The sequence below is a fragment of the Stegodyphus dumicola genome, chromosome 8 (assembly GCF_044657685.1).
Source record: "Stegodyphus dumicola isolate Sdum_Otavi_A_Nest chromosome 8, ASM4465768v1".
Classification (NCBI taxonomy): Eukaryota; Metazoa; Arthropoda; class Arachnida; order Araneae; family Eresidae; genus Stegodyphus; species Stegodyphus dumicola.
In genome coordinates, this window is record NC_140775.1 from 97,452,427 (window position 1) to 97,479,984 (window position 27,558).

At 30.8% G+C, this 27,558-nt stretch overlaps 1 protein-coding gene across 50 annotated transcripts in view; it reads left to right on the forward strand.

Moving 5' to 3' along the window:
• LOC118199817 (uncharacterized) overlaps positions 1–27,558 on the forward strand; it is a 458,327-nt gene that overhangs the window by 393,889 nt on the left and 36,880 nt on the right. For 17 of the 50 annotated variants that reach the window (XR_015042670.1, XR_015042668.1, XR_015042660.1 and 14 more), the window contains one exon: positions 27,072–27,152. The exons of the other annotated variants lie outside the window; for them this stretch is intronic. The gene's annotated coding sequence lies outside the window, so the exon portion shown is untranslated. The remainder of the gene's footprint in view (positions 1–27,071; positions 27,153–27,558) is intronic. 50 annotated transcript variants of the gene reach the window in all.

Here is a 27,558-nt window from a genome sequence, read left to right on the forward strand (position 1 = left end):
TGCGTAGTATGCTAGTAATGCTAACTTGGTAATATTTAAAGAACTTGGCAGTCGAGGCAGTTTTAACTCCATTTTTATTTGCAACTGATATTTGTGGCCACAATCACTTGGCACTCTAGTCGTGCCTTTCCACAGAAGATTTACACTTTTGATATTGTTGAGATAGAAAGCAAGTCAGCGAAACATCTTAGCACAGCAGAGAGCAAAAGCTGAAGTGCGTAGTTATGAAAGATGGAAACACGCTAAGAGAAAAGTTTTGGTTTACAATTATTACGTCATCAGAACTGCGCGGGCCATAGAGTGATCTAGAAATGACGCAATGCAGAGAAGTTATTACGATTTTAGAATAAAGAGGAAGAATTAATGTTTATAGTTTTGATTCATATATTTTTATCTTACATATATATGTATGTATGCAAGATAAAAAATATGTAAATCAAAATTGCAATTTAAATTTGCAATAGAATAGCACTTTAATTCTTCATTTTGAATATTGAAATGGACAGTAATTAATTGCTAACAGTTTCAAAAAATTTTAACACAGGACAATTTGCTATTTGAAAAATACATTCTAACATTACAAAGAAATATTTACTACTTAAAATTCATATATATATATATATATATATATATATACACTTTGCATGAATATATATATGTATGTATGTATGTATGTAAGATAAAAAAATATGTAAATCAAGGTTACAATTTAAATTTGCAATAGAATAGCCCCTTAATTCCTCATTTTCAATTTGAGTATTTCCCCTCTCTATTCTAAAATTATTAGTATTCAAATAATTTTAGAATAATTTCGATCATCATGTACTCTATTCAAATATTAATGACTATTTCTGGACTGTTCCATTTCTAGATCAGTCTACAACAGATATAGCCGAACTGCGGTTCGCGAGCTGCATGCGGCTCTCGAGCTACTTGCAATCCTTTGCCATCTGAAATGCCACTAGTTTTGAATAAATATAGTTTAATTTTTTTTTAATACAAATGTTTTCTAGTGCCGCGTTTCTTTATTAATCGCTAATTTAATTTCTGGTATTATTTATGTAAAAATTTGGTAAATTTCAAACTATCCACCCCTGACTTATCGCCAGAGCAGTAAATACGTAAAGTTACAAATAATTCCATTTCTGGTAATTACTATTCTGTTTATGTTGCTTTTTGAACAGGTAATGGTCATTTTATTATTTACTTCATATTTTGTCAGACACTAAAAAATTTTTTATTAAGAAACTCAACGATTTCAAAATGAGGAATGGCAACACTGTACGAAAAAAAATTATTTTCAGCGCGTGAGACTGTGTATCGGAAATTCTAAAGATAAGCTCATTTTAAAATTATTTTGCCCTATTGCTATTGAACTGAATTTTATGGTTTAAGTGGGGAAGAACATGATATTCAATAAATAAAGGTAACACACAAAACGTTAAAAAAAGCCCCTTTGGGCGTAATGTAAAATCTGAAAGCTTTCAGATTTTCATTTTTTTAACTTAATTTCGTTTTTCGATAATAAATGTTGTATTTTGCTACTATTATTATGGAACAAATAAAATTTATCAACTGCTACTATTATTACGGGACAGAGAGAGTATACTTTAATTTTATAATGGCAGATGAAGTGCCCCTGAAATTAGAAAATTCCATTCATCAAGATAAAATAGTAGATACCTAAAACATAAAATTAGTATTTCTAAGATTAGTTAAATTTTACTTAATCTATGTATCTTATCTGCAGAACTAATATTTTTGCGCGTACATTTATTACTAATTCGGACTTCAATAGCTTTTTTTGTTTGCTAATACTTTAATTCTTGAAACCAGCTACATTCAACAAGTTGTGAACGATAATAAGATTTTAATTAAAGAGGGTTTTTATTAAGTAATAATAGCAGATGTTTTCGGCATTCTAAAATATTGCAAAATCAGTGTAGCTCCAGAGATTACGGAAATGTCTGCTAGCTGTTATTTATTCAACTTAGCTTTAAGCCAGTTGTAGTTCTCGCTAATAGCAGCTTTTGAAATGGGAGCTTTATATTGCTTTATTTTACAAATTTCTTATAATAAAGAAAAACGGAGGGGGGGGAAGATCTGTTTGCCTAGTATCTAAATAAAAAATGTGCCTGGCGCAACTTTTTTTAAAAGGATCAAACCATTTAAAAAATAATTGACTTTTTCCCAAGTTACTATGAAATAATTGACATTTTTTCTTTCCCTGCTTCGAGTGTCCTTGTAAAAGCGAAAATTCACCTGAAACAGTGAGTAACGGTCTTTTAGAGGTTACTAAATCGCTTAAGTAGAGCAAATCGTATATAAACAATGCACACTATTTATAAGCAAGCATTACATAACAGCATACAAGTAAAAATGTAGAGTATACAATATTCTTAAGTTAAAAGTTTTTTAAGTAAAATTTCTAGAAATGTTACAAACTTTTCCGAATATCTGCGCAACATTTTCTATAATTTCATTTCTTATTGCTCAATAAAATATTAATAAAAGCTTTAAGAATTTCTTTCCTTGTAAATAATCAGAAAATTTCATGAAATTTTCTAGGGAAGAGGAAAGATTGCTGCAAAACAACCTTGAAGAAGGACATATGGAAAAAACTTAAATAAGTAAATAAAAGTGAGATATTTATAGCTCAAATCTTCAAAAAGCAATCTGATAAAAAGTGGATCCATTTTGTGAGCTGAATTTGAAGTATGCATACATAGGATAATCTTAAAGTCGAAACATCAGACTTTCAAAAATACCAAATTACGGAAATTCCAAAATGGTTAATAATAGCTAATTGCTTTAATGGGATGACACCCATATATGTTTTCGAGGAATGCCATAACTTGAAATTTCAGTTGCAGTTAATTAGTTACTAACTTTCTTAGAACTCTGATGGATTTATTTGATTTTTTTTTTTTTTTTTTTTTTTTTCTTATGGTATGTGTGTTTATAAATATAATTACCTTTATAACGTATTTTTATGTTGTTTGTTTCACTTTAAATTTCGTTATATAAATTCATTTTCAGGATATAATTTTACTTTCAGGAAATGCTCAATGCGGATCTTAATGCGGCTTAAGTGTCTGTTTGTCACCGATAGTTTATTGGTTGCTTGCGTAACTGTACTAGCCAATGGGGTGAAGTTGCCTCGGCACAGGGTTGCCGTTTCAATTGAGATGTAGACAATTTCCTGTAAAACTTGCCTTTGCTATGACCATCCATAAGTCTCAGGGACAAACGCTTAAGTGTAATGGTATTTTTTTACCTGAGACTGCATTTGAACACGGTTGCCTGTTCAAGAGTTCGTGAAAGAACGGACGTAAAATTAAAAATAGATGGTCCTCTGCAAGGCGAGCTTGAAAATGATGGAAAGATCTACACAAGAAATGTTGTCTACAAAGAGTTCTTTGACATGTGAATTAACATTTCATTCTTTAAATCACCTTTATTGATTGAGCTAGCGGTGGCTCTTAAGAAATGTACTGCCAGCGATTTCCTTCATTGCACTCTACTAACTACTACTAACTACTACTACAATTAAGCAAGTAGAAGGGGGAAACTCCGTGAGGCAGTAAGCAAAGGGGCGTCTTCGCCGCCTGCCCTGGGTAATTCAGTTTAAATTAGCAGACACCTTTGCACAAATCATTTTAATTACAATTTATAATATCTGGAACAGCGGTCATTTCGTATGACCGCCGGGCGTTCTAGTAATAAATAAAAAGATCAGTATTGCGTTTTAGATTAGTGCATTTATTATCGAAAAACGAAATTAAGTTAAAAAAATGAAAATCTGAAAGCTTTCAGATTTTACATTACGCCCAAAGGGGCTTTTTTTTAACGTTTTGTGTGTTACCTTTATTTATTGAGTATCATGTTCTTCGCCACTTAAACCATAAAAGTCAGTTCAATAGCAATAGGGCAAAATAATTTTAAAATGAGCTTATCTTTAGAATTTCCGATACACAGTCTCACGCGCTGGAAATAATTTTTTTTTCGTACAGTGTTGCCATTCCTCATTTTGAAATCGTTGCGTTTCTTAATAAAAAATTCTTTAGTGTCTGACAAAATATGAAGTAAATAATAAAACAAATTCCAAATTAGGTCTTTCAGATGCCCATATTCGGTGGAGGATTACGTTATTCAAAATTTGATGGCTCTAAGTACCGTTATTTTATCACAATACGAGAAACGTAAATACATTTATGTACATTCTTCATTATTTAATTTCTTTAAATATAATACAGGGCTGTAATATTTCGTGGCAACAATTTGAAAGTGAATCGTCGCAAAATGCCAAAACGAAATTTAAAGCCCTTTGGGATAAAAATGAAGAACTGTATAACTAAATTATTTCGTGAATAAATGCAAAGTAAAAAACAATTCAAAACCTAATACAATTACCTGCTGATGGCAGCAACACGTGGTGGTAATAATGCAAATTAAAATAAAATAGCAAATACTTTTAAACTCATCCCATATTCCGTTCAAAATAAACCACATGCAAAAAAAAAAAAAAAAAAAAAAAAAATTCAAACTCCAAGAAATAGAGGTGTCGAGGCAAAATATGTGAAAATCAAAAATGAAAATGAAATTTACGTCTTTCGCTGCATCGTAGTCAAGAGGTTGGCGCAACGAAAGTAGGAAATAAATAAAACAACAGCCTATTTATAAACGGACAAAGGCATAAAATTAAAAAAAAAAATTAATTTAAAAACAATCAAAATAATCTATCTTTTTATCAGCCTATTAATCATTTTCATTTTTGGTTTTGGCATATTTTGCACTCCCCACCACCATTTCTTGCAGTTTGCCACTGTGCTTCTTCTTCTTCTTTTTCTTTCTTTCTTTCTTTTTCTTTTTTTTTTTTTTTTTAATAAATGTGGCTTATTCCGAACTGCATGCAGGTTGAATTTTAAATACATTTTTTTATATTTCACTTTATCTTACTGTGCATAAGCTATTTCATGATATTCGTTTGGTTTACTTGAGCGTGGTAAGTCACAATATGTGATATCTTTCTAAAAGAAGGGTTTTCAAAAGAGAATTCGTTGCATTCACTTGTTTAAGGAAAACTGGGTCACATTTACTTAATACATGGAAAAAAATACAAAAACGCCCATGCAGATAGTCAGTTTCTTGAACCTGGACAGTACTACGACTATTCGAGAGCCTATTTATTTCGCTAGTAGTGGCAAAAATTAGAAATGCAATCAAAGATTGCTCTCATACAAGAGAATTCAACTCACAGCTTTTATCTCTAAATCTATAACATTAAATCTGAAAAGAAATAGCTCTAGAAAGTTATACCCTAATGCAATAAATAATACACAATTTTCAAGTGTTTGTGCAGCATGGAAGCACTTAAAATATTGACCAGCCGAAAATCTCTCGAGAGGCTTGGTGATATGTAAAGATGGGTGAAAGATCATCGCATCCATTCCCCGAGATGTTCTTCGCTGTGAGGGAGTTTCCTTTTTCTCGCAAGTACAATTCTGTCTTCTGTGATGCACTTTGAACAACCCTGTCGATGATGAAACGGCTAAATAACTCATGGGTATTGACCATTCCCGACAAATGCGTTAATTTGCAAGTGTTTGCCCATTTAGTACCAACACCACAAATTTTTAAATAACACTTAGTTAATTTACAGAAAGAAATTCCATTTTATATTTGCTTATTTCTCCCCTTTATTTAACGGTAGCATTAATATTATTCCATTTTATATAGTGCACTTCAATTGAGATTAGTTTTTAGTTACCGCTTAAAACAGTTTGAAAATAATAGATTCAATAAATAATAAGAAGGTTTTTATAAATATAAGACATTCAGTTAGTTGACATTTGAATATTTGAAAATTTGTAGAAGGCGGCACTTCAGATGCTATCTCAGCTCCTTTAGAGAAGAAGCACACGCCTCTTTTTAAGTCTTCTGCAATTTTTTCTGAATAATTTTGGTTTTGCAATTCATTTTCAACTGATAAGAATATTCAAATTTAGTTGGGTCAAAAGAAGCAAGTCAGATAGTACTTTTTATAAAAAAATAAAGAGAAATATAAAAAAATGACATTTTAGTCCTCTTCAAGAAGCGATCATTAATTTTATCACTTCTTAATTAATGATTTTTTTTTACAATTTTCAGTTTCGAATTTTATGCTTTGCCAATATTTGATGAGAATGCACGAGAATTTGAATAAAAACTGTGCTTCTTAAAACAATACATATTTTTTTCTAAATGTTTCAGCCATTTAAAACATTCGTATTTGATGTAGGATTGTAAGTTATAATTGCCTAATGATAAAATACGATATTTTTATAATCATGTAAAAAATCAAACAAAAATACTTCATCTTTACCTCTACCTAGAATTTACCCTCAGCACTTACTAACGTACTTTTGTTCATTATTCTTTGCATCTGTACACATATTTCTTTTTCTAACTGCTTCATCAGTCAACTTTCAGATTTCTATTTCTGTCTGCATTCCTGCTGTCTTGTGTTCGTGTAGAATTTCCTCTTTCGCAGACATATTTGCTTTTTCTTGTTTTTACCACCATTATTAATCTATACTTCCTCCTTCTGTATTTACAATCTCTATGTTTCTATGAGGGTTTTTCTTCCCCCCCCCCACGGTTAGAGTTTTAAATTTGTAATTTGTTGCAGTTCTGTTAGTACACAGCAATTTTATTTGAATTAATTTCTATATTTACTTAAGTCAGACCTTGAAATTAATTATTAATCCTTTCTACTGACTCGATTCTCTTGAAATTTTTCATGCAGGAGAATTTGCGATGACAATAGAATGTTTCACAGGAATATTTTCAAAATTTTATGCAGTATTTTATTTATTTAATGTTGAATTTTCTTACATATCCTGTTTCTTGATCAAATTAGTCATCTCAGAATTTTGATTTTTACATCATTAGATAGGCCGTAAAGAAGTCATCTAAATGCATTCCCTCCTTTTTTTTTTTTACTTTTTCTTAAAAGCCCAAAATGGCTGTTAATCTCGAAATATGATTTTGCATTGATCTTATATTAAAAATGCGAATATGTGTGCCGTGGTCGCAGTCAACTGATTAAGTTAAAAAAGGTCGAAGAAATTCTTCTTTAAACCCTTTTCTTTAACCTATGACATGAAATGAATGGCGAATTTTTCCCTATCTGCAGCCAAAAGTGAGTGTTCGTTGTTGTGTCGCAATTTATTATCACGTTTTAGTTAAAGCAAAGGAGAGTTTTCTGCTCCGAAGTTTATATTTAGTTTAAAGCACTTTTCAAGTGTACATTAAAGTTTAAAAAAGTTTTTAGTTGAAACATTGCGTACAGGGAAGTTTTTGATTAACGGGAAGTTACTGCTCATTCTTGCGCAAAGTTATATTGTAATTTATTCACCTGCGTTTAATCTTTATTTAGTGATATTTATTTATTTCATTTCGTTTAATGCTTGTTTAATCTTATCGCCAAGTCTTATAATGTATATGCAGCTTTAAAACTGGATTTATTCTCTACTTTCTAATACTCCCATTCCTCATTCCTATGCATTTCATACTGCAGCAAAGTTTCACGCGTTCTTTTTCACGATTCGTTAGAGAGTCGGAGGCTTACTAAGTTCACTACAAATGCATTGTTTTTATTTTCTTTCGAGTCTGTTGGCATTGCACAAAATGTTAAAATCTTTCAAATTTAATTTGTCTATTATTGATCAATTATTGATTCAATATGTATCTAATTAAACTCATTAAATATTTTATAGAATTATATATGATTTTTTTCATTTTTTCAAATGCAAAGAAGATATTTAACGTTCCCATCGTAGTCTAAACGTACATTTATCTAATATCCTATAAAATGATTCGCTATTCCACTTGGGTAATCTTTATTGATAATCGCTACTGATAAGTCATAAACTTAAAAAGAGCTCTATAAAGCGACCGTTAAAATTTAGTTAAAATCCTATCAGAATTTGGGTTTATATATATATATATCTATAATATCTAACATAATTTGTCATATTTTGGAGGTTTTTCAAAAAGAAGTTTAATTATTTTAGTTACTGTTGGTTGCTAGCAATAATATACATTTAAATCAAAAGCTGCCCCATAATATTAAATAAAGAATCGAATTTAAAATCAATAAAAATTTGTATAAATTGAACGTAATCCTATGCTAGATTAGGAAGAATAATTTTCATACTTTCAAAAATAATAATTGTCTTTCTTTATTAATTTCCCGCATTCTGTAGAATAAAATATATTGAATAAAATCTTCTTAAAATTTCATAGTTTTCATTAAACACTCTAAAGGTGAAAAATAATTCTTTTTGCTATCATAATATTCTTGATCATATGTAACTAAAAACAAACTTCCATATTAGAAGTGTTTTAAAATCCTGGCAGAATTTAAACAAACAATCTGATGTAGACATCACAGACTTCCTTGTACAGCCCATTAAGTTATACACTTTTTTTACTTGTACTAAGTAAAGGAAGCGAAAAATTTCGGGTAACATATTTCAACAAAAATATCCATTTTGACCGCTCTCGAATCTATTCGAACGATATTTTTGCCTGTCTATACGTACAGATAAAGTAAGGGACTCTTTCTCAAAACGGTTTGTAAAAAATTCAGAAGAGATTTTTTTCCTGATGTCTGTACACGCGTATTTATGTAACTCAAAAACAAGTAGCCTCAGAACGTTGCAATTTCGTACTGTACACTTCCCTTTTTGTTTTCAAGCGACCATCCAAAAAGTATATATATAATTTAAGAAAGGAGAACAAACTAAAAAATACCTTTTTGGTCAGGAATTTTGCGCATTGAGCTGCAAAAATTAGAAAACAAGGTAAAAAGAATATTCTTCATGCTTCTGCTTTAAGGCAGAAGTGATAGTGTGGTTCCGGTGAATAATTTTAACACAAGTTAAAATAAAGTGCAATTAAAAGTGTAAATACAAGATAAATGGAATTATCACCAGAATACTTACAAATAAAAAGCGAATTTAAAACTCAAATCAAATTGGAAGTAATATGTTGATTAGAGTTAAAACAATCCTAAAACATTTGAATAGAAATGCAAAAGTTATATAAGCAAAACATAAGCAAAAATACAAAAAGCGGTAAATGGTAAATTAGCCTAATTCGAATCTCATTGTGGACTCTTCAGGGGAAATGCACAATGGTTTTCGAATCCAGCTAATATATATATCTATATCGCGTTTCGTCAAAACAGAAGAATCGAGACTCTACACGAAACTTTTTGATTATTTAACTGATAAAATAACCTAGATAAAAACTTTAGTCTCAATTTCTCTGTTTCATTTCAGACGTGTCCGCTTCTTAAAAGTAAATGATAAACACATTAATGGTGTAAGGAAAAGCTATACAAACTGGCCTGGTTAGGCAAATGTACAAAATAAAATAAATAGCGAATTGTTATTAGTACAAGATATAGTATAAGTACAATAATACAAGATTTTTAGGGAGGATCTCTATATATATATATATATATATGCGAGCTTACTACAATTTATATATATATATATATATATGCACTCACTCTGTTATTCGGCTTGGTGAGCTCAGTTTTTTTATTTTATATGTTGGTAAATTGTGCATTTTTTTGCTGTAAAATGATTGAATTATGTTATTCTTATCTTCTGGTTAAGGATTTTATTTAGTTAATCTGCATGCAATAGTTATAGAATTATGAAAAATTTAAAAATTGTTTAAGTGCTACTAAGAATAACGATGCCACCCTTCGTTTACATTTGAAACTCTTTAGTAGTACACTGAATTAAGTCCATTTCTGCACCAAATTCAGTGTCCTTTTGTCGAGTGGAAAAAAAGGTAAACTTTCAGTATTGTGCACCGAAAAATCTGCTTCTTGCCAGCAAGCCGAATTCCTTGTTTTTGCGTTGACACTTTATTTTTAATTGTAATTATTATCTTTATTCCCTCTGAAAGGAGCGGTAGCTCAGAAGGGCTATTAATTTCGTTTTGGCATTTTGCGTCGATTCACTGTAAATGTCCATATCTCTTTTCAGACTGTTGCCACCAAATATTATTGCCCTGTGTTATATTTATAGAAATTAAATAATGAAGAATCTGCATAAATGTATCTATGTTTCTCGCATTGTGATTAAAAAAACGGTACGTAGGGCCATCAAATTTTCGGTAACATAATCCTGCTCCGAATATGGAAGTCCAAATTTGGAATTTGTTTTATTATCGATTTCATATTTTATAACATTTTAACGAATTTTTGATTAAGAAACTGAACGATTTCAAAGCGACCAACGGCACCACTGTACGGAAAAAAAAGATATCTCTAGCGCGCGAGACTAAAGATATGCTCCTTTTAAAATCATTTTGCGATATTGCTGTTTAATTGAATTTTATGATTTAAGTGCGAAGAACATGAATGATATTTAATAAATAAAGGTAACACGCAAAGAGTTAAAAAACATCGTTTTGGAAGGAATGTAAAATCTGAAAACATTCAGATTTTTTCTTTAATTAATTTTTACTGTATTTGGCTTTTATGTTTTTCTGCATTTTATAATTTTTAATGAAAATATTTTGAGTTTTTATGTATTTTTTCCTTGCTGCGAAGGGAGAACTAAATTAATTCAATGTGACATATATCTCTAATGAAATTCAAGGAAATACGTTTAAATGAAATGCAGCAGAAATGTGTATAATTTAATAGGCTGTATAAGGAAGGCATGTGATGTCCACAACCGATCCCACAAGGCAAGTGGAAAATGACATCAGAAATTGCAAATGTTGAAATTAAATATCCCTGTCAATTTTTGTCGTACAGAAGTGAAACTTCTTAGAATTTTATTTTTTCATAATGAGTATAAAACTTTCCCAAGTATAAGTATAGGAGTTGGGAGACAGCATTAAAAGCTAGATTTCGTTATTTGCTCAAAATTACTATATTTTTTTTAAATTTGACATTCTTAAAATATGAATATTTTCGTCCTTTAGAATACTTCTGTAACTGGAAATATATGACTACGACCAATATATATATATGTGTGTGTGCGTGTATATGTTACCGTGAAAGACCGAAATTGGAGAATGTCGACTTTCACCGGTGAATGTCAACATTCACCAAATACGTTGGTGAAAGATCGAATATTGCATTACATTCTTGTATATTTGGACCCTCACCGGTGTATGTCGACAATCACGGATATACTCCTCTTGTGTAGGTCGAAAAGAGAGGAGTGTATGTATACGCTGTCATTGCAAAAGGAAGTGTTCCACAAATAAATGCAGTTGTAAAAGCAAGGGCCTCTTTTGCAATTCAAAGTGTCATAATAGTTTAAGTTGTTGCAATAAATAAGATTTGAATCACATAATTTAGTAAGTTTTTAACTTCTATTATTTTCCTTTCTCATTTTGAATGTACTGTGTGTTTTAAGTTCTTATTTTAAGTGCGTCTTTTTGCGACTGAATTACGGAGAAGAAAATATAATATTCTTATATGTTCCACATTCACCAGTAGTACATGGTGAATGTCGACATTTACCGGTGTAAGTCAGAAATAAGAGTATTTGGAAAATATTTCGGACATACACCAAGCGACTACGTGAATGTTGACATTCACCGGTGAAAGTCGACATTCTCCAGATTTCGGTGTTTCACCGTAAGGTATACACTGCTCAAAATATTTGATGGGTATTATGATTTTGGATATAAACTGCGGATTGAGAAATTGAACCCAGTTAAAAGATTTAAAATGTTAGACATATGTACAACTTAACACGTGTGTTGTAATTTAATAAATACTACTATTTAAAATAAACAATGATTATTTTTGTTTTTCTTCCTTATTATGAGTAAAATACATATTTATAAAAGTCCTTTTTGCTTAAATCTTAACTTTCCAAATCTGTATAAAAATTAAGGACATAAATGTAGCAATAACGTAAATTTAGAATTATAAAAAAAATATTAAATAAAAAAATATTTGATAATTCAAAATAAAAGAGTTAGAAGTATACATTCGCAGCAATAAAAATTCTCAATGGAATTTTCAAAAATTGATAGCAATAATAAATGTTTTCATTCCATTTCATTCACAGTATTTGTGATATAATATCTTTGTCTTATTATATCAGAAAACCCAGTCTTTTTGTACTAATGAGCCATTTTCATTGTCACTGAGAACATACCTAATAATTCCATTAAAATTTCATCATTTATGTTTATTCCCATAAAAATTTCATGAGTTATGCTGTATGTCTAGTACATGAACTTAAATCTATGTTATAAGTTGAGTGTGATGGTTGAAATGAAAATGGTTTGCAATAAAACCAAGGTAATTATGTCTTTCTTATGTCTGGAATTTCTTCAAGGGATACTTAATTTATAGTATCCTATATCATTAGCAGAATTTAATGAAATGACCCTTCTGTTCAAGTAACTGTTAATGAGAAAAATCCGTTTTTGATCATAAATAAACAAAGCTAATGTACTATAAAAATTATGCAAGTAACAGAAAATTACGTCGCTAGTATATTTTAATTTTAAAAAGTTGACGTTGTCACATTTAGAAAATCATTTCTGTCATGTTCAAAAAATTATTAAAAATTATAATGTGTTTTTGCAAAAAAGATGTAACTATTAATGTGCTACTGTATTTCAAAATTCTACTGATTGATTTTTGATATATCTTTTGCTCAGGAAGCAGGTATACACAGTAGACTACTATCTTCAGTCTCCCTTACAATAAATTCGCCTAAATTTTTCTTCGACAGTTTCGAATTTGAAATCCGTCATTATTAGCATACCTATAATTTTGTTTTTAATCGCATATAATCAAGAATATTATAGAGATAATAAGTTTTAAGTGCATTTCATTAAAATCGTGTAATTCAAAATTCTTTTTATATATTTTATATCTTATCTAAATCTTGGGATATTTAGGTGATGCATAACATCATCCAAAAAACTAGGCGGATGTGAAGAATGCTTTTTCCCCATTAAAATCTCCGGAAATAGTTCCTGTGTTAACGTTTCAATAATTTCTTTTTATTTCAAAGGAAATCTTAAACTTACGTACGGATGAACATAAAAGTGAGAAAACAAAATTTGAGATAAGAAAGCGCCGCATAAGATAATAACAGAAAGAAAGATAAGCAAATAGTGGCTAATAACCGTAAAAGAAAAAAAATACATTCAATACACTTTGCGAAGGTCACTCTGCCCGTCAGTCTCAGAACACACACATATACACGAGGCCAAAGAAAAAAAAAAAAAAAAAAAAAAGAAAGAAAAAAAGAAAAAGAAAAAAAGCTCCCATTTATATATTTTTTTCGTGCAGGCATCCCATAAGAGCTCAAACGCATTTAAATACCGCCGAAAAGGAAGCAATAAAAATTACAATCATAATAACCTCATGCCACGCAATGCTCTACCACAAAACAAGTAAACTGTTGGCTTTTGCTATACTGTGCACATCACGCTTGGGCGGCTCAGAAAATTGTTGTGTCAACATTATGTACCTAATAATAATAATAATAATAGAAAAGGAGAAAATCTTACTTTTTGAATAGAGGTATAATAGCGGATACATTAAAAACAGGATAAACGTGGACACCAGTTAAAAAGATAGCTGCTTATGAAATTTGATTTGTGGTATCTTCTGAAAGATTATTAATACAACTTGAAGAATCATTTGTTGACGAAGTGTGAAAAATCAGTCCCGTCACGTTTTCTTCCTCAGTTTGAAGAAGTAAGAAATTATTTTTTCGTGAGTTTGTTTGATTATACACCATCGGATTTGCGAAAAGAAATTGATTTGGTGAATGAACCCGTGATAAGGAAATGACGCAGGCCAGTTAGTTACGAGTACGCATCGCAGATGGCGTGGCCGCTCTACAGTATTGAAATACAAGCTTTTCCCTAACTGAGGATTTCTGAATTTTTCTCCGCTGTGGACGTAGCTTCGCATATTAATGCGAATCATTTCATGCTCAATCAAGATTGATTTGGGAATAAACTCAAGCGTGAATTCCAATATAGGGCAAGAAGAAATATTAGATTCTATGCATATATATTCCATGATTTTAATTAAAGCTAAATTTTAATAATAATTCGTAACAGCATTTCGCATTTAATTTTTCTTGTTTTTATTTCATATTTAAATTCTCTGCGGTTCGGTGCGATTTAAAAGCGTGCATTCCATTCATTTTCGTAATACATGCTTATTGAAGTTACTGTACACGTAATTTTAAAATGGAAGAATTAATGCGCATTTAAAATTCATGTAAGTATATATTCATACCAGACCTGCCAAAGTCGCTCTTTTAAGCAGAGAAATTTGCAATCTATATGCTGCCACTAAATTTTCTCATAACCATTTGATTTTATCCTTCATGCAGACCATAGCCAATAGCGGACCCTAGAAAAATTCTTTTGCAGTCCATCATTTATGGAGCGTTAGAAGCCTACTTTAATACTGATGGCATAAAACAGTACTTGGTTTAAATATTTTTAAAATGTCCAGGCAAAAAAATCTTTTTAATTAATTAATATTTCACCAGGCAACGCATTATGTAATATTGAATACGTATGAAATATGAATCATCGTTTGACAATAACGACAATTTTATTGACGACATGACTTATTGCAAATTTAAAAACATTATATACCTGGAAAAGAATTCCTTCGAAGTGCATCATAATAAATAAAAAGAACAAAAAATCGCGAAAGTGCTTTTTGCTTCAAGTGACCATGGTGACAATTTCAGAAAATGTACGTATCAAATCACCGCAGGGAAGAAATGGAATTTTCATAACGCAGATAATGTATATGTGTACATTATATATCTATACGAAGGAGTAATATAAATGATGGCGTAAATGTAAAAATATTGCCTTTCGTAGATGTTGATTCGTAACGCACAACAAACTTGGCCGCATAGACAGATTAAATATTCATTTTCATTTCAACTTGTTTGCGGCCACAAACAAGTCCACAAGCTAACATGCCTTTTCAAGAACAGTTAGATTTCTGATATTTTTGCAATAGCAGCTCAATAGCGTCTTAACGGCAAGGGAGCAAGAAGCAAAGGCACCTTCCGTCCAGGATGAAATCATAATTCAGGATGAGTTAGTTTTTGTTTCAATGCATTTGATTGTATAATTAATAATGCTATAAAATTATTATTGTCCGTTTTAGTTCCATTTACGTCACCAGCGTTATGTTAAATTCATATGATATGGATTAGCCTCGAAATGATGCAGTTTGAGAAAAGTTATTACTATTTTTAGATAGGGAAGAGAAATGCCCAAATTAAAATGAAGACTTAAATAGGTATTGCTAATTTAAGTGAGAATTTTAAATTACATATTTTTAATTTTACATTTTACTTTGCAGCAATTGTGCAAGTAGTAGAATAACTCGATTTCGCACTAAGTGAATTTAAGATCATACAACATTTGATATGGATTCACTCTTTTAAGATAATTCTACTAAAATTAATCTTATGAGATAATCTAATCAATATTCTTTAGTAAATAAATTGTATATATATATATATATATATATATATATATGTGTGTGTGTGTGTGTGTGTGTGTTTAAAAATATTTAGTATGTTTAGTATTTAAGAATTTTAAATTACATATTTTTAATTTTACATTTTACTTTGCAGCAATTGTGCAAGTAGTAGAATAACTCGATTTCGCACTAAGTGAATTTAAGATCATACAACATTTGATATGGATTCACTCTTTTAAGATAATTCTACTAAAATTAATCTTATGAGATAATCTAATCAATATTCTTTAGTAAATAAATTGTATATATATATATATATATGTGTGTGTGTGTGTGTGTGTTTAAAAAATATTTAGTATGTTTAGTATTTAAGAAGGCTTTTGAATTCAAATGTTGTTTTATTTTACCAACTGGGGGATTGAAAAGTATAGGCTTCTTACTCATTTAGATAATTTTGTCTTTCGGATTCCTTGCCCATCTATCAAAATAAGTTTAGGTACAAATATTAAAGTAATTCTATTATTCATCAAAAACTAGTTTATAAAGGTTTTACTTTTTTTTTTTGCTTATGACTCTTAATATTTAATTAATATTTTATTCATCTTTATCCTTTGTATTTTTTAAACGGGCAGGCTGATAATTTGCAGGCACACAAATGTAAAGGTGATTTCCCGATTTTTCCGCCGTTCTATCCCACGTACTGATGGAATGTTTCTTGCAACATCCAATTTTAAAAAAGTCATGGTTGAGGTATTACGAGATAAGTGCCCGTTGGTTTGCTACTTGTTGCTCTTATGCTTGCTATATATAATAGGCTTTTCAATATACCAACTGCTGTGAAGTAATTTGTTAAGGAAGCCTGAGTGTGAAATGTAATTCCATTTTCAATCAAATGTCATTATTCCAAATTCACCTATTAGTATTTTCATGCATGTCTGTTTAAAATACGGCCACGTGTTTATCAAAATCGGAATTTGTTGAAGCCAAATAGGGTCATCGAGTACTAGCATTCAAAGGTAAATCAAAAACATTAAAAAAAAATTATAAAATAAATAATTTTTAGAAATTTGTAAAATTAACCTGTCGGAAGAAAACGATTAAATGATACCCGCCTCACCTAAATCGTTTAAATTGAAGAAAGCTGGCACTCCTTTCTCAGAAAACGACCTTTCCAAAAGAGGAAATCGGTGGTGGACGGCCAGAGGCTGATTCTTGAAAGCATGACTGGACACTAAGCCAATGTAACAACTGAAAAATATGCAATAAAATAATAAAAACGAGAAATAATAACATCTTTTGTAAAATACCTTTTCTTACTTTTCATTTTTTAATCAAACTTTTGTCCTTTTTGTAATATATTTTTTATTATATTATATTAAGGCAGCAAAAATCCGGAAAAAAAGCTTTTTAAATTACATGGTTTTAGTTAAATGCTGTGAAATTTAAAAAAAATAATCTTTTAAGCTGTCTCTATATTCATAGTCATATGTGACTAAAAATAAAATCGCGGGACTGCTTAACAACAGAGGATTTTAAATACACGCTAAAATGGCAAATTTTGGTGAAAAATAATATTGGGGAGGCGGTGTTTATTGATTTATTTGTTAGGACTTATTTTTAGCTTTACATAACAAGTTTATTCTCAATTCTGCTTTTGTTAGAAGAGAAAATATTAAAGATTTGTGGGAAGTAGTAGTAGTGTAGTAGGAAGAAGCTAAGTTAAGATCTAAATTCCATAAAGTGGCCTTTCATAGGGCTGTGAATCAGTTTAAAACTAATTTAAAGAGGAAATTTTAAAAATAAATATAATCAAATATGAAGCTATTGGGCAATTAGTAGCGTATTGGCTCTATGCTTCGAAAGAAGGTGCGAAATGTTTAACTAAGGTTTTTATACATAAGCTTCAAAATGACTGCATGATTGCAAATCTTGCCAATTTGCAAAGTATGCAGAGTACAAGATGGCAAGAAGATCATAAATCGGTCCATGCATGGTTAGAGCCTTGTCAGCCCCGACAGCTAATCCAAATTTTAATTAGCTGCAGCAACTTGTACAAAATCCTGAAATGAGTACAAATGAGGCCAAAAAACCATAATGACCATAATTAAACACGTATATATGTAACTATATTTAAAATTTTATTACTGAAATGCTTGCACTAGAGAAAATAGAATGCAGACAAAGAGCTCCTAAGATGTTTTTGAAAGTCCAACTCGAAAGATATTTTTGTTTAATAACAAACCCTAAATTTGTGGCTAAATGGCTGTTATAAAACTCTGAAGAGGTTTTAAGCGGTTACCTATCAATCGTAAAACTGTTGTATTTATTCTGGTGCTTGTACACTGAAAGAAGAAAGAATCAGCAAATCTGAGCATCTTTCATTGTCCGAGATAAAAACTACCATGAAAAAAAAAAATCTGATATGGCCACCACATGACATCCTTGTACGTATTATGCATATTTTTTTTTTCTTTTTTTTTTTCTGCACTTCTTTTAAATTTATACCCACGAATTATTTTGACATGATTAATCAATCTCTTAAGGCAAACTGAAAATGAGATCAAAAACTGCGAATTTTAAAATTCAATATCTCGGTCAATTTTTGTCGTATGAGAGTCAAACTTCTTATAATTTTATTTTTCATAACGAGTTTAAAACTTTCCCAAATATAAGTACAGGAACGAGACAGCATTTAAAGTAAGATCTCATTATTTGTCCAATTTTTTTTTTTTTTAATTTGACATCGACAAATCATGAATATCTTCGTAATTTAAATGATTTCTGTCATTGGAAGTATATGACTGCAATCAACGACTGCGAAAATAAAGGCCGGATAGGGTCTGTAAAACCAGGTAAGGAAGGCGGGTATATATAGATACTTTTGGTACTACCGGGATTGCAGAAAAGAGAGTTGCAGAAACGAAGTTTCAACGTTCTCGGCTATTCGTTTTTGATTTATGCGAAATGCATACGTACAGACGTCACAAAAAGTCCATTTTAAATTAATTTTGCTATCTGTTTTGGAAATAAGAGTCTTTTGTTCTATCCGAAAGTAGAGATGTCACGCAAAATGCTAGTCAAAATGTATTCGGGAACGGTCGAAATAAATGCTTCCGTTGAAATATGATGCCGGATATTTTTCGTTGTTACAAAACTTCCCTTTACTTTGTACAAAAAAGGTAGAAAATAGATCGGCTAAATGAGAATAAATGAGATCATTAAGATGGTGTAACCTATTATAAGTGTGAAGGTTTTAGTATAAATACAATAATTTGAACTTAAATGAATTTTTCTCTAAAGTGACTTTTACACATAATTTCTTCATTTGAGAAATGATAGCCCAGAGTATTATATCCCATTCGTGTGAAACTCTTTTTATTGTTTACAAGGGCCTCCATTATACGAAATTCCATCATGCGAGTATTTTTCTAATAATAATGTCCTTTTTGAACTATGACATTTTAAATACGATGGAAATCTTAATTAGGAATTTTGATAAAATGTTATTTTAATGAAAATTTTTATCAGGATCAAATTTCTAATTTTTGTATATTATAGTATATTTTAAATAACAGTACAAGCATTTGAAGGAAGTATATAGTAGTTTTAGTGTGTTGGTTATCCTCCCAAATAAGTCTCAGTATTTTTCATATAGCATTTCTAAAAGTTTTTAAAATTTCCCTTATTTTTTTATATTTAATTCACGTTTTTGTAAAATAATAGGGATTTATTTCAAGTACTGAATAGCCTAACTTTTATGTTTATGTAAATAGAGCCAATAAATGTCATTAAATTACATGTAAATTATTTGTTTCAAAAAAAGTCTCCAAATATGTTCGATACACGCCAAAGAGTAATTTAAGTTACTAGAACTGAGTCATCCTTACACATAACATTTTTATACCAGCGCATTTGTTATTCCTGAAATTCTTTTTACGTACTAATTCGTATATGAAGGACTACCACATGATTTTATTTTCAATAACATTTGATCAAGAATATTAGAATTGCTGAAATATTTTCACATTTTAGTGAATTTAATTAAAAATATGTAATTTTAATCTTTTTGTGTATATTTTACTTATAACCGGAAAAGTAAATAAAGAAAAAAAAATCATCCGCTCTGTCCACAGGAAAATTATTCTTTCTAACCAGAAGAGCAATAGAGTAGATATGATGTCATTTGATATCCAAGGTTTTTCCGATCTAATCGATGGCAGAAATTATCATTCAATTCCTTTATTTCTCTTCGGTTTAAAATCGTAATCTCATTTACTTAAAATCATGGGGCTGCTGATAATGAAAACCAAATCATTTGATTTAAAGTTATATCATTGCTGTTAACCCATAACTTAAGAAAAAGGACAAAATTTGATAAATTAATTTAGAAAATCTAAAAAGATTTTTATTTGGAAGATACGTTTTCGATCTATCCACTGATTAGGATGGAAAATCTGCAATGATTTCAAAACGAGCAATGGCAACACTGTACGAGAAAAAAAAATATCTCCAAAATCGAGAGACTGTCTATCGGAAACTCTAAAAATAAGCTGCTTTTAAATATTTTTAGCCCGAAGGAACATTATTCCAAATGCTGTCAACACCTGTATGTGTATGTAAGCGAAAGAAACCGCCTCTTTGTGCGTAATATAAAACCTGAAAGCTTTCTTTTTTTTTTTTTTTTTTTTTTTTTTTTTTTTCATTCTTTTCTGAATTTATCACATCGATGTGCAGTTTTCTTAGTAAGATGTCTTACATTTTTTTGGGGGTGCATTGACAATATTATTTAAGACAAAGCTTCTATGAATTATGAAAAAAATAATATATTACAATAACTTCATCTCGCATGCTGCTCAATCTGGGCTTGCATAATAACAGCCTTACTGTAGATACAACTATTTTAAATCCACTTGCAACAGAAACCGTACAGCACTTAAAGAGGTTTGAAATAGAGCTTTATTTAATTTAGTATTTGTGTGGGGGACAAGAATCTGGTCATAGCGCAAAAGATTTAGGCAAAGGTTTTTTTTTTTTTTTTTTTTTTTTTTTTTTCGGTCAAAGATCTTACAAAAAATTCTTTCATCGTGGCAAAGCATGTGTACAACACACGCTTAAGGCAAATTATGACTCTATGCCACCTACGTACACGAAACAGTTAAATCGGTCTTTTCTCTGGACCTCCACCTGTGTGTCAAATGGGCGTGGGGACGAAAAGTGCTACTCGCAGGATGTCAACCAGGGCAAGGGGTGCCATGGTACTGCGGATATGAACCAAAAATGGCCCGCGCGCTTCCTTCGCCACCCAGCGGCGAGCAGGAAAACAATCTTGCAAGGTGCATCACGATCAGAAGGATCCCTCAGGCACTTTTCCCTTGCTCTTGCACTTCATTTTCCTTCATTCTTTAAACAAAGGAGGAGAAAAATAGCACCGCATTACTTCCCGCTTTTTATTTTCTTTTGATGCACAATCAAAAAGTTGGTAAGGTTGATGAAATGTAATTAACCTTGCTTGCGTACGATAATTTATATGAAATCTGCCAGTTAACCTCTATCAGGTCAAGTTCTATTAATTAACCCTAGACTACCACTCTAAATCAAATTGATTTCTCCTTCTCAGCTGTATAAGTCCCTCGCCCATCAAAAGCTGACAGCTGGGCTCTCTTAAGAGAGGCCCCCACCAGTGGCCGAGCGGTTAAGATTGCTAAATGATGGAATTTTGACTGGGCTTCGAGGGCTGGGTGCATGGTTGGTTTCCTTCGTTTTTCACATGTGTAAGTAAATAAGAACTAGTTTCCTTTAGAAAGTTCTTCATGAAGGCATCTCTCCCATTAGGATAATTTTCACGTGCCTCGCCATATTCAGTTAACCTAACCCTTAAGAAGGCTGTCTGCAGATATCAAATTTCAGTATTAGATTAAAGCTTCTGGATCGACAGATTAGATATTTGTGATTTCAGATTTAAATGGTCCAAAATGTATGAAATTAGAAAAGAAATGTATGAATGGATCAGCATATTTGAACATTGTATTCTGGTTCTAAAGATTCTGGTTCTAAAATGCAGGAATTTAAAAATTAGAGAAATAAACGAATTTTTTTTAACTACAAAATGAAATTTAAATTTAGTAAAATACAGAAGCTCAATGGCCTGTAATACTTGTTTCTTACGTCTGTTTTGCCAGATGGACAAATATGGAAGCTTTGAAAATCGGCGCGATTCACACCCATCATCCACTGCTTAAAGTTTGGACGGAAAACATACTTTCATAGTTCTTCTGTTTTTGAAACTGATCATGATTTTGCATATTACAGGTTCAGTATTTTTTCTTTACAGCAATCTTTCTTGCACATAGGAATTCTTTTACTCTGACACGTACGAGAAAGACAGTAACACGTGCATAATGCAGCAGGCTTCTCTCCTATATGTTGAACTTACTTGTATGTGTAATTTTACCAGTAAATTTACCGTATTTATTGTGTATTACTTGATTATGTTATATGTATGGTTTGTTGCCTAAAATCGTGTATGATGTATATCTCGGAATCTGTATGGAAACACTATAATCCCTAATTTGTATTGATATGTCATTACTTTGTGATTAGTAGCAGTAAGAGAAATTTCCACGTATTATAAAGAAAGTGTGTTTCATTTTTACAATTATTTAATTTAATTATACCTTGTTTTATTGTATAGTACTACTACTAATAATAATAGCAATAGAGATAGTAGTAGTAATGGTGGTAGTAGTAATAATAGTAATAAAATAGCATATTTGTTCTCTAACGGATAAGATAGCCGAACACCGGTAGTTCATTGAGAATCAATTCTAGGCGAACAGTATTGGCATAAAGTTTCGTTATTTTTTCCATGTATAGAATAGGCACGAGCCGGTGTCCCCTTAAAATGTCATCCAAGAGAGCATACCTTTATAATATATTTCGATTAGGCAGATAGCTTTCATTATGATTATGCAGATTGCCTCATTGTGATTGGGAAAATTACCAATTAGGCAATAATCATGGCAAAGATAAATAGCTGCTATTATGATTGCATCAATAATAACAGTAGAACAGCAACAAGTAATGTATATTGTGTGGTAAATATTTTTTTAAAGTAAGCTTTAACTCATAAATTTTAAGAGAAATGGTGATTTACAATTCTGATTCCTTTAGGCCATTTTTTGAAAAGTAAGCTTTAGCGCATAAATTTTAAGCAAAGTGGTGATTTCCTATTCTGATTCTTTTTAGTTATTTAAAAAGTAGTTTTTTTTAAATAATTCATAAAGCTTTCATTTCTGCTAAAATTACTTAAATTAAAAAGACCCAAAAGAAGCACTAAGTGTAACTATCCTGAATGAAATAAGTTTAAATCTAGATTTAATTTCATTTACCTGAAGAAAAATTGTCTGTAGAAGAGATTTCTATGTAAGCTGTTTCACATTAATGTGAGCATGAGCTCTAAGCATGCGTCGTATTATTTACTGTTAAAATTTGTGTAAAATTATAAATTCATCGTTTTTGAGTAGCATAATGGAATTTGTAAATGATGTATCGGGTACAGTTGTAAAACAAAAAATTAAAAGGTATAAGAAAATCGAAATAATCTCGAGATAACTGAGTAGTAATATAAAAAGGTCTGGTAATTGATTCAGCACCTAGTAGCTAATGATGTGAAAAGAAATTCTGTGACTCCTTTATTTTCTTCTTTCTAAGTATTTCTTTCTCCTGATGAGGAGGGACCCTTAGCTGCCCTCGAAATCGATTGAGTGTTTCATTATACCTACGCTAAATACAAGGTTGTTTTTACGATTTTGATGTGAAAAGTGTTAGACTAATTTTTAAATCTTTGTTATAGCTATATAGTGTACAGTATACGCTTCGTTTCAATAGGTTGTTGCAAAGTCATATCACGTGCGGAAAGACTTTAGTATTTAAATTTGTCTGATAAAAATTGCTAGCGTATTTTTTATAAAAGAAACGTATAAGGGGACATCATCTGGGATACGGCAGGTCATGCTGAAGAACAAACGAAATTAAAACATATTTCGACCTTCGCCTTCATGCTGCATTATAAACAGAAGGCGTCCTAACAAAGTAGTTTGAGTTTCTTTGATCAGAAATAGATCCTTGTCATGTCACAGTCACCTTATTCTTCAAATTTCTCATCCTGTAATCTCATTGCTGTCTCTCATCAAGATGAAACTATGAAGTCCACATTTTCTAGTAGTTCAAACTTTCTAAAACAGCTCAATGGCCAGTCTATGACAGACACAAAAAGAGACATTCTATCAAAACTTCAAAGAGTGCACAAAATACCGAAAAAAGTATGTATTCTAATTTGGTTAATAGCATTAAATTCAAAATTTGTCTGCCGATTTCAACTTAAACACCGAGTCTTATTGTTGCAATCATTTTAATGTAAACAAAGGTTTCAAAATAATCGAAGGGCTACAGTTCTTAGAAAGAATCAATATTATTTTAATTTTTTATTAATAAAATATCTGCTCCTGAAAAAGAATGATAAAATTTATTCCTTAAATTACTTAATCTTCTTTTACGATTGAAATTAGCGCCAAAAAGGGATGAATTCTGCTTCTTCTTGTTGCGTTTGGTGTTTCCAGAGCTTAATCCAGAGCTCTTTTCTGACAATTAAACTTAGCTGTTTGTTATTTGATGTACATATTGAATAAACGCATCCAGTATGCTTTTTACCTTATCCTGTTAATTAAATCTTCATTGTATGCAGTTTTTCATCTAAGCTTCAAATTTTAATTTGCTAAATTATTTCAAATGATATTTTAAAATTTATATGCAAAATATCAACTAAGGTGAAATTAACAAATATAAATTGGAATTAACTGCGGAGTTTTCCAAGTGGCACACTTTAAATAAAATTGCATTTCATTGCGTTTTTAGCATATAGTAACGCAATTAACAAAGGAATGTATAAAATCGGGAATAGCTTCCCTTCCTAAGGAATTTTTATGCAAAAATTTTATTATTATTATGGTCTTCAAAAAAGTTCTTCATTCATGAAAGGACACAAAATTCAAAACAAGTGCTCAGTACAGCAGCCATCATTATTGATATCTCCTACACTAAACAGGAAGAATATATGAACTGAGATGATATACTGCACGAAGAAACCGATGACGCATGAGTAGAAAAATTAGTATTTCTGTAGAAGTTGTTAAAATAAATTCCAAGATGTCACGGGACATGTAAATTTATGCAACACAGCTTCACTTTCGAGTTACATGCGAAACCATCCTCTGTTATAGAAATTTAATTTGAAGGAAACAAACATGTGTTCAGTTGTTCGGTTTGGTTCACAGAAGCATTGAGACTCGTGGGTTCAGTGAATTTAATCCTTTTGGCCAACATTCGGCCTTGACGATGAAAATGCAGTATGCAGTCAATTTGCTGGTGAGTAGGTAGTTTAACGTGGCCTTGTCTAGAAAAAAGTTATGTTTGTTTGCTGCACAACGATGAAAAATTTACTGTATTACTAGTAAATACTGTACCCTAATACCTAATAATTAATTTACTTTCTTTATTTCTAATAATGTTTATTATTCCTTTATTTACAGTGATTTACTTTTGTTTTGAATATTGATTTAATTAACGTAACCAACTAAACTCATCCCTCAGTTTAAACTGCTTGAAAATGTAGGCAAATTTTAACAAAAGTTCTCTGATTGATTGTTTAATTACTAGCGGAAGTACCCGATGCCAGTTAAGTTAGATTGAGAGTAAGGTATCTAATAGCAGAGGAAACGATACCGCTGCAATCCTTCTCTAATAACGATGCAAAAAATAAGGTTCATAGTCCTACATTTTTCAGTCTGATGCGATATGAAACACACATTAAAAATTTCGAGAGAAAAATAAACTAATTCTTTCACATTATATCAAAAGCAATGGCACGCAGTTTTTTACGATTTTCGTCTTTCTAATCAAATGATCGTAAAAGCTCAAGTTCCAGCCAATATTTGACCTATATTCAATTTTAGTCGATTAAATGTGGCAAAACATTTATCATAATTGATCAGAAATCGAGCACACAAATAGGCAGATTTTGTAAAATTTAACAAATTTTTGATTAACAAACGCTAAGATTTGAAAGCGAGCAGCAGCAACACTTCTCGAAATAAAGCAGATTTTTATCCCCAGCCTGCGAGACTGTTGCCAATCAAAAAAATGAGGGTAAAAATCAGCTTTTTCAGAGTTTTTAATTAATATCTCTGATTTTAGCTTTTTTTTTGGGGGGGGGAGAAGTTAACGCCGACCATCAGGAACCAGAAAAGAATTGTAGAAAGTTTGGTGATGATAGCTGTAGTAGTGACTTAGTTGCGAACAAACGCACAGACATTATTCTTTATATATATATATAGATAAAATGGGTTACTAGCCCAAAAGGCGGCAGCCCAGGAGGACTGCCTGCCCAGAGGATTAATTTCGTTTTGGCATTTTGGAGCGTTTCACTAATAACGGTGTTTCACTTTTCAAATTGTTGCCACCAAATACTAGAGCCCTGATGTATATTTAAAGAAATTAAACAATAAAGAATATGCATAAATGTATGTTTGTTTCTAGCATTGTAATAAAACAACGGTACCTGGAGCCATCAAATTTTGAATAACGTACGTCTCCACCCGAATAGGGTCATCTGGAAGCCCAAATCTGGAATTTGTTTTATTATCTATTTCATATTTTGTAACGTATTTATGAGTTTTTGATTAAGAAAGTCAACGATTTCAAAGCCAGCAATTGCAAAATATGTACGGGGGGAAAAAAAACCGTTCTTTTATCTCCAGCGCACGAGACTGTGTATCGGAAATTCTAAAGATATACATACTCATTTAAAATTATTTTGTGATATTTCTGTTGAATTGAATTTTCTGTCCTAAGTGCGAAGAACATGATATTTAATAAATAAAGGAAACACAGAAAACGTTTAAAAAAAGCCCCTTTGGGCGTAATATAAAATCTGAAAACTTTCAGATTCCTTCTCTTTTTTTTTAATTATTATTATTATTATTGCTGCAGGATCAGCCGTGAACGTCATCTCCAGTATTACCCTAATATATAGGGAATTCAACATACTGTAGAAAATGAGGATTAGGACCCATACATGTATAACTCATGTACGTCTGACAAAAACAAAACAAAAAAAAAATATCCTTATAAATTTTCAGTTTATGGTATGTTGAATATTTTTAATCGTACGAATACGGTTCCTTCTTTCATTTGATTAATCTGGCAATGAAAAACTACTTTTCTACTACAAAAGCAATAAAAAATTTAAGCTTTGCATATTTTTACTGCAAATATCACGTTACCAAAATCTCCCTGTCTGAGAACTTATATTTAAAAACTTTCTTAAAAGGAAGCAAAGTTAAAATGTAGTACATAATATAGCCCCCCCCGAAAAAAAACCAAAAATTATAAAATTAAGATATAAAAATTATTCATTGTATTCTTATGTAAAATAAACAATTACTAAATAATACAGACGAAAGTTTCTGATGTTTGGCATTGCATTTCATAGGCCACTGCTTCATAATTAGGAGAATATGATGACATTCCTGCTCGTAAGCAATCATCAAGATGTTTATCTTTTAAAGTCGTGGTATGTATTTTGATTTTGTGACATTCATTGTTGAAAATAACGATATTTGACATTTTTTAATTTTTAATAAATAATCTGATCAAAATGACAAATTGGTTGGGACACCGGGACCATACCTTCAGAGGGAACAATCCCGATTAAAAGGGGACGTCCGGTAAACCTATTTAATATTATAAATATATAATGATAAATAAATATTTTTTCGAAAAATATGGTTATTAAATCCTTGTAATTGATGCTAACTATAAAAAAATTACATAACATTTTATTGAAAAATAACTTTTTTTATCTTGGTTGCACAGCAGCGAGCACAGAACCGTTGGCGGTTGTAACAGTGCTACGAGCATAGGGTTGAGGATCGGGAGGTTATGCGATTTTTCATAACCCTGTACAATCCACTGCATAA